Raw genomic sequence first — 12324 nt, 5'->3', positions numbered from 1 at the left:
AATTCTATGTACACTTATAATTTGTGCCACCAGTATCATGTTAGCTTCATCATTGGATGGATGTGATCCGTCATGAGGATTTCGTTCTCGACACAATAAGGAGGCGTAAGTATTCGGGAAGAGCGTGCTTTCTTTGCATACTAAGATTATTCGAGACTGCCGAAAGGAGACCCTCCCCCTAGCTGTTTTGTTACAACAAAGAAAACAATCAAGTCAAGAGTGCTGAACAACATTAGTAGATGCACAACTCTACCGAAGTAAGCTCAGGAATATTCCAGCATCCCCAGATCCTTCTATGGTACCTATGCAATAACCCTTCAAGAGGAGGGTGACGGTGCGGGGGCAATGACTGTCTGCAGAAAGAATACGTTGCACGATGTTTATGCAGATATAGAAATATGTCGAAATATTTTCTAAAGATAGGATAATTAGGAGACCGCCCTAAGAGCTATCGCAATTACAAAAACAAAAATATCAGTGAGAATTTCTTTATTTTCAAAATTTTTTAGCTTTCGTTTTGCAACGGATTTCCTCTCACGCTGTGTTTTTTTCTTTATATTGATGTCATTAATGTGCAACATAAACCACGCATAGCTGAACTACTGCGGAAGATCCAGGCGACACTTAAAATAGCAAAATATTATTGTTAGCATACTGCTCTTTAGCTTATCTTTCAGTAGAGTGGACATGTTCCTATGGGTGGGCAGCGCAACCCGGACGAAGGACGAGAGGAAGTACACAACACGAGCGCAGTGTACTTCCTCTCGTCCTTCGTCCGCGTTGCGTTGCCCACCCATAAGGAACATGTTCAATCACCAACTCGCCCAGCTTGCCGTCTTAATTCAGTAGAGTGGACACACCGCAAAACTGCATGACCACACCAACGCGCCCCGGAAAACATTTATCCATGGTGTTCCCGTCCTATTGCAATAATGGAGCGTCACCTGGCACTGCAATTGTTGGTAGGAGTCTGGCTTCACATGATACATCAACTTCTCAAGTGCTGCCCTCGTGGTAATCTTCCGGCATCTCTTTGAGTTCGCTCACTTGCGACAATCTCGTGTATCACCTATCAGTCGGTTGATGACGCCTGCGGCTTCCGGTGGGTATATTTTGCGCTTTTGGCATCGCTGAGGCAGTGTAGAGCCTGTAAAAGCAGGTAGATCATCACATCTTGAAAAGCTCGTTTTCAAATTTTCGCCGACGAGGCACGTTGTGTCAAGGGACACTACACACAGGACAAGCGCAGCGTCCTATCTATGCTTCAGTCTCATGTTCCACAGTAAAGATACTTCCATTGGCAACACGTGCGTGCGATATAAAATCACTTTACGTTTATGGAAACACGACATGAAAAGCCCGTTCATTATCACATCTTTAGTGCACCTGGCAAACAACGGATCTCTTTTCTGAAAATATTACTTTTAATCCATGCAGGTTTGTTCTGATTATATTTGGCTGCAAGACTTGAAGTAGAAATAGGTTTTCAAAATTTCATAAGGAAAGTTCCCTGTTTTACAGCTGCTATACATCCATGTAACAAGTTAAGCGTTGTTGTTCACTCAATAGCTGGCTGAGAATACTAGGAGTCAGTTTTTATAGGTAGTGTCCTTGATCGATGAAAGTTATAATTCATCTTGTTAAGGATTATGTAATTGAGCATTTTATTTACTTTGCCTTGATTTTATTGCAATTTACCAATAAGAGCAAAAACTAACTTCCTATGGTTTAAAGGTGCTGGGCAATTGCATTGCAATTTTCGCAGGCGAAACGTTTCTGCTATAAAGTGGCAAACCAAACTGGGGAAGAAGATGGTAGCGCACGGCAAGAACTGGCTTCACCATGTAGTATGATGTAGTGCCAAGCGAGGCGCCGCATTTAACGAACGTGAATTCGCTCATTGTCAGCGAAAACTGTTTGGCTTTATAGTTAAGCCTATAATCGCGAAGATTGCGCACTGCAGACGAGCAAGCGACAACGATAAACTGACAAGCACGCGATTTCGTGGCGCACGCGCAGTGAATTTCGGTGCAAAACTTCCCAGTTCATCCGGCGCCGAAGCAAGCGACGAGGAAAAGACAGCGCTCGCCGTGCTCATGGTACTTGAGCCATAACCTGCCAATTGGTGTTTGTAGAAAAATAATGTACAGAAGCGCGAATTGACAACCACTAATAACTTGTTTGGAGTGGAATGCTCTTCTACTCCAGCACCAACTCCAGTAGGGTCGGTGTAGTCCCTTTCTCCACTGTGGTCTGAGCAGAGGCCGTAGCCATTATACGTGTGCATCCATGCCAGCCCGGCCAGGACAACCCCTTTACCGTCATTTCGCCATATGTACCATCTGAAAAACAGGCAAACTACCGCGTGGCTATGATTAAAGATCACTTAAAAGGGAAACGAAAGTTCAGAGTATGAAGAAACGATGAAAAAAAGTCCGCTCTTCTAGGCACAGGAATAAAAGTGCAGCGAACCTATTTTGACACATAAGTAACTCGAACTTCTCGTAATTCAAAAAACAAACGGTGACTGCTACGTAATTGACCTTTCTGTTTTTCACTTCTGCCGTGTTCATGACCATTCAAAGATGGTAATGTAATAACAATGAACTGGACACTGGAATGCTCTCCAGCGTAACCAGTTTGTGCAGCAAGCATTTGAATATCTTGGCCAGATATAAATTCCAAGTTTTGGACTGGTGGACAAATAATATTAAGAGCAACCGCTAACATATACCGAAGTGAAATTTCCGCCTGGGGGCCAGCTAGCATCAATCGGACAAGTAGCTGGAGTTCCTTGCAAGACCGCAGAAAAATGCGCCGCGCCAAACCAAAAAGACACTCACACGAAAAGAACCTCGGAAGATATTTGGTTTTGTATTACAGCTGTTTTCACAAGCACAGTGCTTGTTTCTTCATGACGACGGTAGGAAGTGTGCTTACCTCTCGTCCGCTGGGGAACCTAAACATTTTGCCTTTGTGTTGCTCCCCTAGGTTCCACATCACACCGCTGTGCAGCAAGCCTTGTATCCTTTCCTCAGTTTTTTTTTCGACATCGCCAGAACATTTGCTGGCACGGAAAGGAAGTTTTAAACTGCAGAGCATACGAAAAAAACATGCGAGTGCGTAGACAGCGGCAGGAGCAGACGAAGAGAATGGCAGCCGAAGCAACAGGAGCGAAAGGGACGCCAGCTGGTGCAACAAACGAAGGGAACAAATAAAGATGTAAGGCGCCATAAGAGAAAATAGCCGAAGGACATTTCATGTTCACACATTATTCTATCACGTCACTTTGTTGTTAAGCAGTTGGAAAAGATAGAGCTACATATGCAAGCGTTATTGAACTTTTCCTTTGGCTACTATTGTCCTGGCGACATTTTATTTCCAATATCAAACCTAGCCCGAGTGTCCACCCACTGTTTATAACAAATGCGATATTGATGTAGTGTACTGCAGTGCGGGGACCACTTGACAATGTGAAACCTGCGCTTAGTGGAGCGCTAGCGACATTTGGCTAAAACTACTGTCCACGCAGCAGTATCACATCGCCTAACAGCTTTTGGACTTGCGACCCCCGTTGCACTGTAATCTGTTTAGCTATCGGTGCGATCCATTTAATCTTCGCTATCACGTTGCTATACTGTTTGGATGAATAGAAACAACTTTCAGAAGGAAGTAGCTTGTATGAGAGTGCGCTGAAGGGCGATTATTTAAACTAATATGAAACTTCACATGTTTTCAGGCACAAGCTTGAGGCGCAGTGAGGCTGCTGTTAAGCTCAGTGAATTTGCGCCTCTGAAAACGGGAGTGGGGATCTGCTTGTCATATCAAACAAAATGCAACAACTTTGGGCCACTATATTCATGAAGTTCCAGGGTTGGCACGAAGACTGTATGGCCAATATGGCACCGTAACAAATTGGTAAGCGGGAAAGTCCGCCGAAAAGAATAAGCCTATCATCTAGTCCATGTTGCGGCATATTCCCTGGCTATACTTAAGACACTATTTTGTGGCGGTGTCCGCCACAAAGCTACACCAGGATACGTACTGCCGCAAACTGATGCCTTGACGAATACAAGCGTTAAATGGCGGAAGTAGAGTAAAGCGGACGTATCATTTTACGGCAACAAGCAAACTTTTCGCACTGAGCTGGCTAGTCATTTTCATACCTTTGTTTCCGCACCGTACTAAATCAGAAAGGTATTCAAGGATCTAAGACTTGCCAATACCACGAATTGCTTAAAACGTTATTTTAGTACATAGTAACTCGCAACCCAACGATACTATGAGCCAACATTTCCCTCGTAATCACTGTCCTGCACACTGCGCGGCGTTGCGAATTACGCCACCAATATGCTTCAACCGGTTACCTTACTTACGTACGACTGCGCTAACTCTTGGTCAGGAGTTGCTTGCCTTCCGTGCAAGAGGTGCGTACACCATGCAGTATACGATCAGCTCAATAGGCCACACGTGGCGGCAACGATACCACGTGCCTAGGTGCATAGTGTATAAATAGCTTTCCGTTCTTGGGCAGCGCACATAAAAATTAATCAAGAAGTGAAACAGGGAAAGTTGGCCGGTTTCCTTTCTCGCGTTTCGTTTCTATGTTCACTGCCCAAGTATGGGTGTGTTCCAACACGCCCGTTTTGCAAACCTTCAAACCTTCATAAAAATGCACGGTCTTTATTCGACACTGATCAATAGCAGGAGCGCTTGAGAAGTTGAAGTCACAGAATGATGAAGCAATATGCAATGCCAACGGTCCGATATGTCAGGTGAAAGAACAGGTCACATGTAAGAAAAAATGAGAGGATAGAATAAAATCCAGAGCACAAGGGCAGCGTTAATGCTTGCCTGATTGTCATTGTTTTCCAGGAGAGCACCAAGTGCCACACCAAACATGTAAAAGCAAGTAACGTATCGCGACACCTCTTCTGCCCATTCTAAAACCAGTTCGTACCTCAACCACTCGTTGTCGTGATCCTCACTTGATCTGAAGTTGGCGTTTGGGACTGGTCGCCGTCTTTCCCTATAGGTTACCGTACGAACTACCGGCTGCCTTACGGTTGCAAATGCATGTGTCCGAGTCGCTGGTATGCTCCGGTTCGAATAGGACACATTGTATCGCGGATAGCACAAGGCAATGCGTCCTGAGGCACAGGAGGCAGACGCTAGGGGCTCACATTTCACGCCGCTGCTGGCGCCTTCACACGTTGTCGGGTCGTCGTCATCCTGCTCCATCATTGGCACACGTTTTCTCAGCCTCAAGTGTGAAGATTCTTGATCTGTCTCGACTGAAGCTCGCAGGGTCGAAACATCGGGCGGAGCGTTTTCCGTCTCTGCATAGGTCTTGTCCTGAAGGGCCTGTTCTTCGTAAGACTTTCGTTCCGACGCAGAACCCTCACGGCTACTCAGCCTTCCAGCTTCAGTTGAAAATGAAGGTGTGGATAGAATTTGACCGCTGTCCCCTGCTTCAACGTGAGCCGCCTCCTCGCTTGATGCTTCTACGAGCGAAACCTGCAAACATGATGCCTCAGCACTGTCGTCTTCCATAAGATCATTTTCAGCGTCCAGTTCCCGGTCAAGCTTATTATGTGTTTTAACGTCGTCCGGCATACTCAAACGGTCACTGCGAAGTCAAGTGCAAACTGATCTACTTCAGTGGCTGGCGTGACTGACTGGAAATGTACAATGCGGGATAGCAGCTACATCGGTGAGCGCTATAATATGTCACATGAGCAAATAGTTCCGCGCCTCGCTTCTGCGCCAGTCAACAGATAACTACATCAAAACTTGTCGCAACGCGATAAGCGTCTGATGTCGACATTGGCACATCAATATTTTGCTACACCAGCGGGAACCCTTTTATTTTTTTTCTCTGAATCTAGTGACACCGTTAACATATGAAGGGCAGTGTTAGACCACTCACCTTCGTATACGTGCGTGGCCTAACCTGCGCAAGGACACCGTAATCCTAAGCACGTTTTGTGAGCGCTCTGAAGCAATCATAAAACGCGTTATTCTTTCACAAGTGAGCATGAAGGTTACCATAAACACAACTTCAGGATAACTGGACAAAAATCACTGAACGAAAATAACTATGCACCTCATTTTTGTTTCCAACACTGATTCGCATTCACATCGCGGTCACATGTGGAGCACTGCCTTTTCTTTAATGCCGCAATGTAAACGGTCTCACTCTCTGCCCTTATTTCATTTGCAGTCGCTTTGTATTTCACCTACACGTCTGCTTTCATTCTATCTTCGTATGCTGAGCTTCTATTGTCCTCAATTTGCGATTCTAACTTGCGGAGCTGTACGAAATTTCCGGTAGCACGCAAATAAACCATTCACATGTCACCGCGCGCACGTGGTCAAAGCACAGAAACCAATTATCTGGCAATTGAGTGGTCAATTGGAGAGAATCGCATTAGCATTACGTCTTACTCTTTTGAGTCTCCAGATCCATTATACAGGCTGTCTCCGCTAATTTAATCCCGAGATAAAAAATATAGGAATTCCACATTGGTGGACCGAACCAAGGTAATGTGCTTTGCCATCGCTTGGAAATACTCAAACTATTTTTTTTTCATTCCACCTAATTATGTTATTAGTTTTGATTAATTAAGGAGTTTATTAAGTACTCTAATTAGATGAAAAGTGTGAATGCGAGAATTGTAGAGCGACATACAAAACACCCGATACAGCTTTCTGTTGCTCAATACGTGCTACATAAAAGTGTACTTCCGAGGGTGAAAGGAGGGCATGGACGCATGAAAAATTGTCGCGGGAATGGCCACTCGAGGCACTCTCAAGCAAAATTACACCCTCTGGGTCCTATCTTGCAACACAACAATAATCGTTATCTGTCCTGTCCACATTTCCTTTCTTTATCGCTGTGAGCCCGGTACTTCCTAGTGAGGAACGGTATGCGCGGCAACAGCATGACGGAGCATTCTTGACAGGAAACTAGCGAGCGCAGCGTTTTGCAAGGCAACGCAAGCAAGACAGATGACGATTATTGTCGTGTCGCAGATATACGGCCCAAAGGGTGTACTTTTAAGAGTATGTCGCATTAACATTTGCGTACAATACAGCCGTCTGGGAAACAACGCGATTCACGCCGTTCCATCTTGTCTATGGGCGTGAATTTCAGACCAGGCTGGATATATATATATATATATATATATATATATATATATCGGCCAGTCAAACTACGAACACTGCCAGACGCCTCAAACGCTGCCACAAGTATCCTGCAAATGCCCAGCCTATATGCTGGATCGAAGAACGTTAGCAAGTTTCTTAGTCATCATTGGCAGGCAACCACTGTTGGAAGACTATTCTCGGCCCATGGCGTGACACTGCAACTTCAGTGCGGGCAACTAAAGCACTGTTTAAATTTCTGCAGGGCACGAAACTATAGACGAGTGGCTTTAGGAGGGTCACCGAGTAACGTAAATACATACTCACGACCGCTCCTACCATCATCACAAATCCCAGTATTTTCACTTCCATTCCCTCTTCCCCATTGAGGAGTAGCAGAGTAGAGCGCAAAAGGTGAGCAAGAGCTCTCTGTCTTTTAAATCAACAAAATCTATCTCTATCTCTATCGCATGCACTTTCACTTGTACAGATCATGGTGGTGTCTTATAAGAGGAGAAACGCTCCGTGTAGAAAATTACAACCCATCAGCGCACTCGCCATTGGCAATGTGTATGTTACGCTTACGCTCACTACCAACCGATGCGGCCGAAATACGGCACGTGGACCCATCCCACTCGGTCGGCGACGCCATCTCCGGAGCAAGGTTTACCACTGCCGATGAGCCGATCATCAGAAAGAGAAGCAGCAGTCAGCTCTGAGTCCCGAACGACGAGAGTCAGGTTCAAACGAGAAGCCAAGCAGAAAGAACTATAAGGGTGTCCCCAGCGTTTGTTAGCCTCTTTTGTTAGAATCAGAATCAGAATCGGTTTTTATTGAGATGATTAGAAAGATTACAAGTCACTAATACTCAGAAGGAGGTTGCGAAGTCAGAGAGGGCAATGGGACCTCTTTTACAACGTAAAGGTAATAAAACAGAAGTACAGCAATTTCAAGAAATCGGTAACAGAGAAAAATGGCATAAAACATGAGTGTTTCCAAACGAATCGTGTGTCGTTTTCCCTGACGCTTACTTCGTCGGCGGCACAGTGAAAAACCGGCGAATCGAAACATGAAAATTAAAACACCTCCGAAGGCTGGGTTGTTTTCCTTGCTGTTGTTGGCCTTAATTTGGTGGCGCAAGTACCTTCATCGTTGGTAATCTGTTAGGAAAAATCTAATGAGTGACGACCTCCAGATAGTTGTTTAGCTGTTTTCGCTAGCCGGTGGGCTCGGTGTCAGACGACTGGACCAGCACTCTACACCAAAATTTTTGTTGGCCTCCCAAGAAGGTATGTTCTGAGCAGGGGTGCGATTTGTACAGCCGTACTCGTGTTTCTATTTACGCCCAAAACGAGTGCTCGACCGCTGTGCCACCATGCACCTCTCGCAAGTACCATATTTCTAGGTACCTTTTTTTAGCCCAAGTCCCATGGCAAGGGCCCCCTGGATCATTCTATAGACGCGTACAACTTTCTCTGGCAATGAAGGGAAACCCAGGGCGCCTGGTATCTGCACGTATGTTAGGGCACCAAGTAGTCCGCCAGCATTTTAACGCGACAGCGTTAAGGAGCTCGTGTCGCAGAAAAGCCGGTGTCGTCGGTGTCGGCGTTGGCCGTGAGCGATAAATCCCAGAAGGCACTAGATAAATAAAAAACACCTTGCAAGATGGGCTGGTGGGAATCGAACCAGGGTCTCCGGAGTGTGAGACGGAGACGCTACCACTCAGCGACGAGTTCGTTTCTTCAAAGCGCGGCAAAATCGCCTCTAGTGAATGCGGTGCTGCCTTAGAAACGCGCCGTAGAAAGTTATACTGCGGTGTATGTCGATAATTAGGACCATGTAACTTACAGAAGTCGCAGTTTCACGAGTAGCGAAGTACGTTTCCGCTACATTTCTTCTGCGCTCTGCGCACACGCAGAGCCATCTTGCGGCAAACACAGAAGAGCCCCTCCTCGCAATGTACGGCGCTGCCCCGACACGCGGCGCCCCACTCATCCCATGATCGCGTCCGCCTTCATGGCGCGCCGCGGCCCGGTTATCTGTGCCGATCGCGACGTTTCGGTGGCGTAGATCGTTTGAGTAGGCGGTGCAAACGGGGTGCGATAACGCTCTCGCGTTCCACTCTTGCAGGCGAAGCTTAAGTGTCCTCCAATTTTAATGTGCTTTTGGGGGCTCGGAACAGACGCTGAATCGACGCATCTTCACGTGCGGTGGTTTCGCGTTTTCCCAGACGCGGAAGGGAAAAGCCGCAACATAAGTAAACTGTTAAATTCAGTGGTCTCTTGTATGTTATTTAAAAGTTTCAACTAAGGTGGTTGTTTTGTTTTCCCCAGCTCAAACTAACGTGGATGAAAACACGCGACTCTTCCGAAGCGCTCTCACGTGTGTGCGCTTTGCCTCCATAGCTTTCCCTCCGATGCGACGGAAACTTGTCCGCGAGTTCACGTATCTTGCGTTATGTCCCTAGGGACTAAGGGAGGAGTGCTGTACCTGGGCGCGCTGTCTGTTCAGCCCAGCCAGCCGTTACGCGCATTCGCAGGGTTTAGGCTGTGTAGGTAAGTTTAATTTTTTTTTCTTTAAAGCCGCGCGATAGTTCGTTTAATTTACGCCATGGGTGATGCCTGTGCCTTGCTACTGTTTCGACTGGAAGAAAAATAACGATGTAAACATGGAAAGAATGCTTGATTGCAGCGATGATATGACTCAAGGTGTAAGAAACCATCCATGCCCCGATGATTATCCCAGCTTTTGTAGATTGAAGCGCCTCGTACACCACGACCAACTTCTTATGACGTCCCTTTGACCCCTTATCCGGGCTGAAAAATAGATAGCGTAGTCGGCATGTATCGGAAAACCTATGTTCTCTTTAGCGACGAAATCAATTGTATCAAGTACAAGCGTTGCACATGAAGAAAACATCATTTTTTTAATAAACTGGTAGACACTCGTGCCCTCCTTTTGAAAGCTTTATGAGGTATATTTTTAGTTTTTGAACAGTATCAAACGTGGTTTCATACCAATAAAAGCCATTCCTAAGGAACTTTTAGTGACTATGCTTTACTCTGATCTAAATAGCAGGACAGAATATGTTTTGCATTATTCATCATTTTGTAATTTTGCCACGCCGTGCTGCACTCCTGCAGTCCCATTTAACATGGTGTTATTGGGCTTACGAATTCGTGTTCGCAGAATTATTTATGCGAAAAACCACGTCAGCCGCGCCGAAAGTCGGAGGTGCAGAATTCCTGTCCGTATATTTTGGAATTTCACTGTCGTGCGAAACTCATCCTTAGAAACAAAAAGTGCTTTTATAAAATATGTGTTCCTGTCCGGCGAAAAGGACGACCATCGCAACCAATGCAAAACATTATGTGGTATTACGTGGCAAAACCACTTTCTCATTCTGAGGCACGCCGTAGTGGAGGTCTCCGGAAATTTCGATCACCTGGGGTTCCTGAACGTGCACCTAAATCTAACTACACTAGTGTTTTCGCCCCCATCGAAATGCGGCCGCCGCGGCTGGGATTTGATGCCGTGATCTCGTGCTCAGCAGCCCAACACCATAGCCACTGAACAACCATGGCGGGCACACAACCAATGCAGAAAGCCAGTGCAAATGCGCATTTGTGATCATCACAAATGCTGAAACAGAAGCCAAAATTACGTCTTATAAGTATTCTCAAGTTATGAGGGGCAGTGTTGAGTCAAACGAACAAAAACATTGTACTCGTTTTGCTCTGCGACGGCAGGCTAGCGATCACAATTTCTTTGCAGAGAATTGAGAAATTTAAGAGTAGACGTGAATTTCGCGCCTGTTGAGCACAATTTATTTCCTTGTTGAGCCGGGGAATGGTTCCGCGCGAACAGTGTTTCACCAAGTGTTCTGATCCAAATCGTGAATAATCCACGCCAGCAGCCGGTAAGTCTGTACCGGCTGCTGGCGTGGATTACCGGCTGCTGTAGTCTGTACCGGCTGCTGGCGTACCGGCTGCTGGCTTGCTGGCGTGGAGTAAGTAATTCATTTATAAACATGAAATAAATCAACAAATAGAACAAAATTGTATGTTATGGCACCCTCTTTCTCTCTCGTTTGATAAAATTGCAGTATGAATGAATTGGTTAGCAGAATGGCACGGAAATAATGCTCCGTGGTGTTCAGCCCGGATCACCTGCTTTCGGAACGCACTACTGGATCTTCTGCTACGAAGTGTGTCCTAGGGCTTAGCTACGATCTGCACTAAGGAAAAGAAAAGCGCCTTCTAGAGAACATGCGAGCGCTCCGCTGACGTAATACTCAACGTATATGTAACACTGTAGCGAAGTTTTTACAGACGCCCATACGTTCAAAACATAGCGGCTCATCGACGTTTCATGGGGTGGGCGCGATCTCTGTGACGAGGAAAGGCTTCCGTTTGAACATAGATAATGTGACGCCACTTCCGATAAAAACAGATGGGACGCGATTTTTGGTGTCCAAGGTATGTAATTTGTTTTTATGGCCTCTCATTGAATCTGTATTTTCAAATATGCCACAACGCCACTCGGTTGGCGGCCCGTGCTTCTAGCGCAGAAATCGATGCCGTAAAAGGCCAGCCGTATGGGTGCCAAAATCACACCCATGCACAGAACACCTCCAACAAAACTGCTGGTCCCATCGTCGGAAGACATGCTCGGTAGCCATACGAATGCAGCGAGAGTAAAGAATTAACTTGTGGTCGTAACTCACTAATTTTGACTGAAGATGTTAAACAACGATGAAACACACCTCGCCTACAAAGCAATGACAGACATATAGGTAAAGAACGGACACTCCCGTAGGGCCCTGCGGCCGAGGTATGGATGGATCGATGTTATGAGCGCCCCCTCTGGAACGGGGCAATGGGTTGCTCCATTAAGCTCTTGTAATTTTGTTGCCTAATATACTACCTATGTTACAAAAGAATAGAAAATGAAAAAAAAACACGATGAATTCCCATAGCCAACGTTTCTGGACCACGATTGTGAACTGTTTTTCTACGCCTTCGTTGTTTGTCGTTTCCCTGGTTTCCTTCCACTAATCTTCCAATCCCCTCTTTCGAATTTCTATTGCGTACGTGTTTACATTCCCCATGCTCTCCATGAATACAATGGCTTGAAAGAGGCCATTGATTCCTAAATCGACCGCTGTGCAGATATCTT

The sequence above is a fragment of the Dermacentor albipictus genome, chromosome 10 (genome assembly GCF_038994185.2).
Source record: "Dermacentor albipictus isolate Rhodes 1998 colony chromosome 10, USDA_Dalb.pri_finalv2, whole genome shotgun sequence".
NCBI lineage: Eukaryota > Metazoa > Arthropoda > Arachnida > Ixodida > Ixodidae > Dermacentor > Dermacentor albipictus.
The sequence above is the reverse complement of the archived record's forward strand: the minus strand, read 5'-3'. Positions refer to the sequence as shown.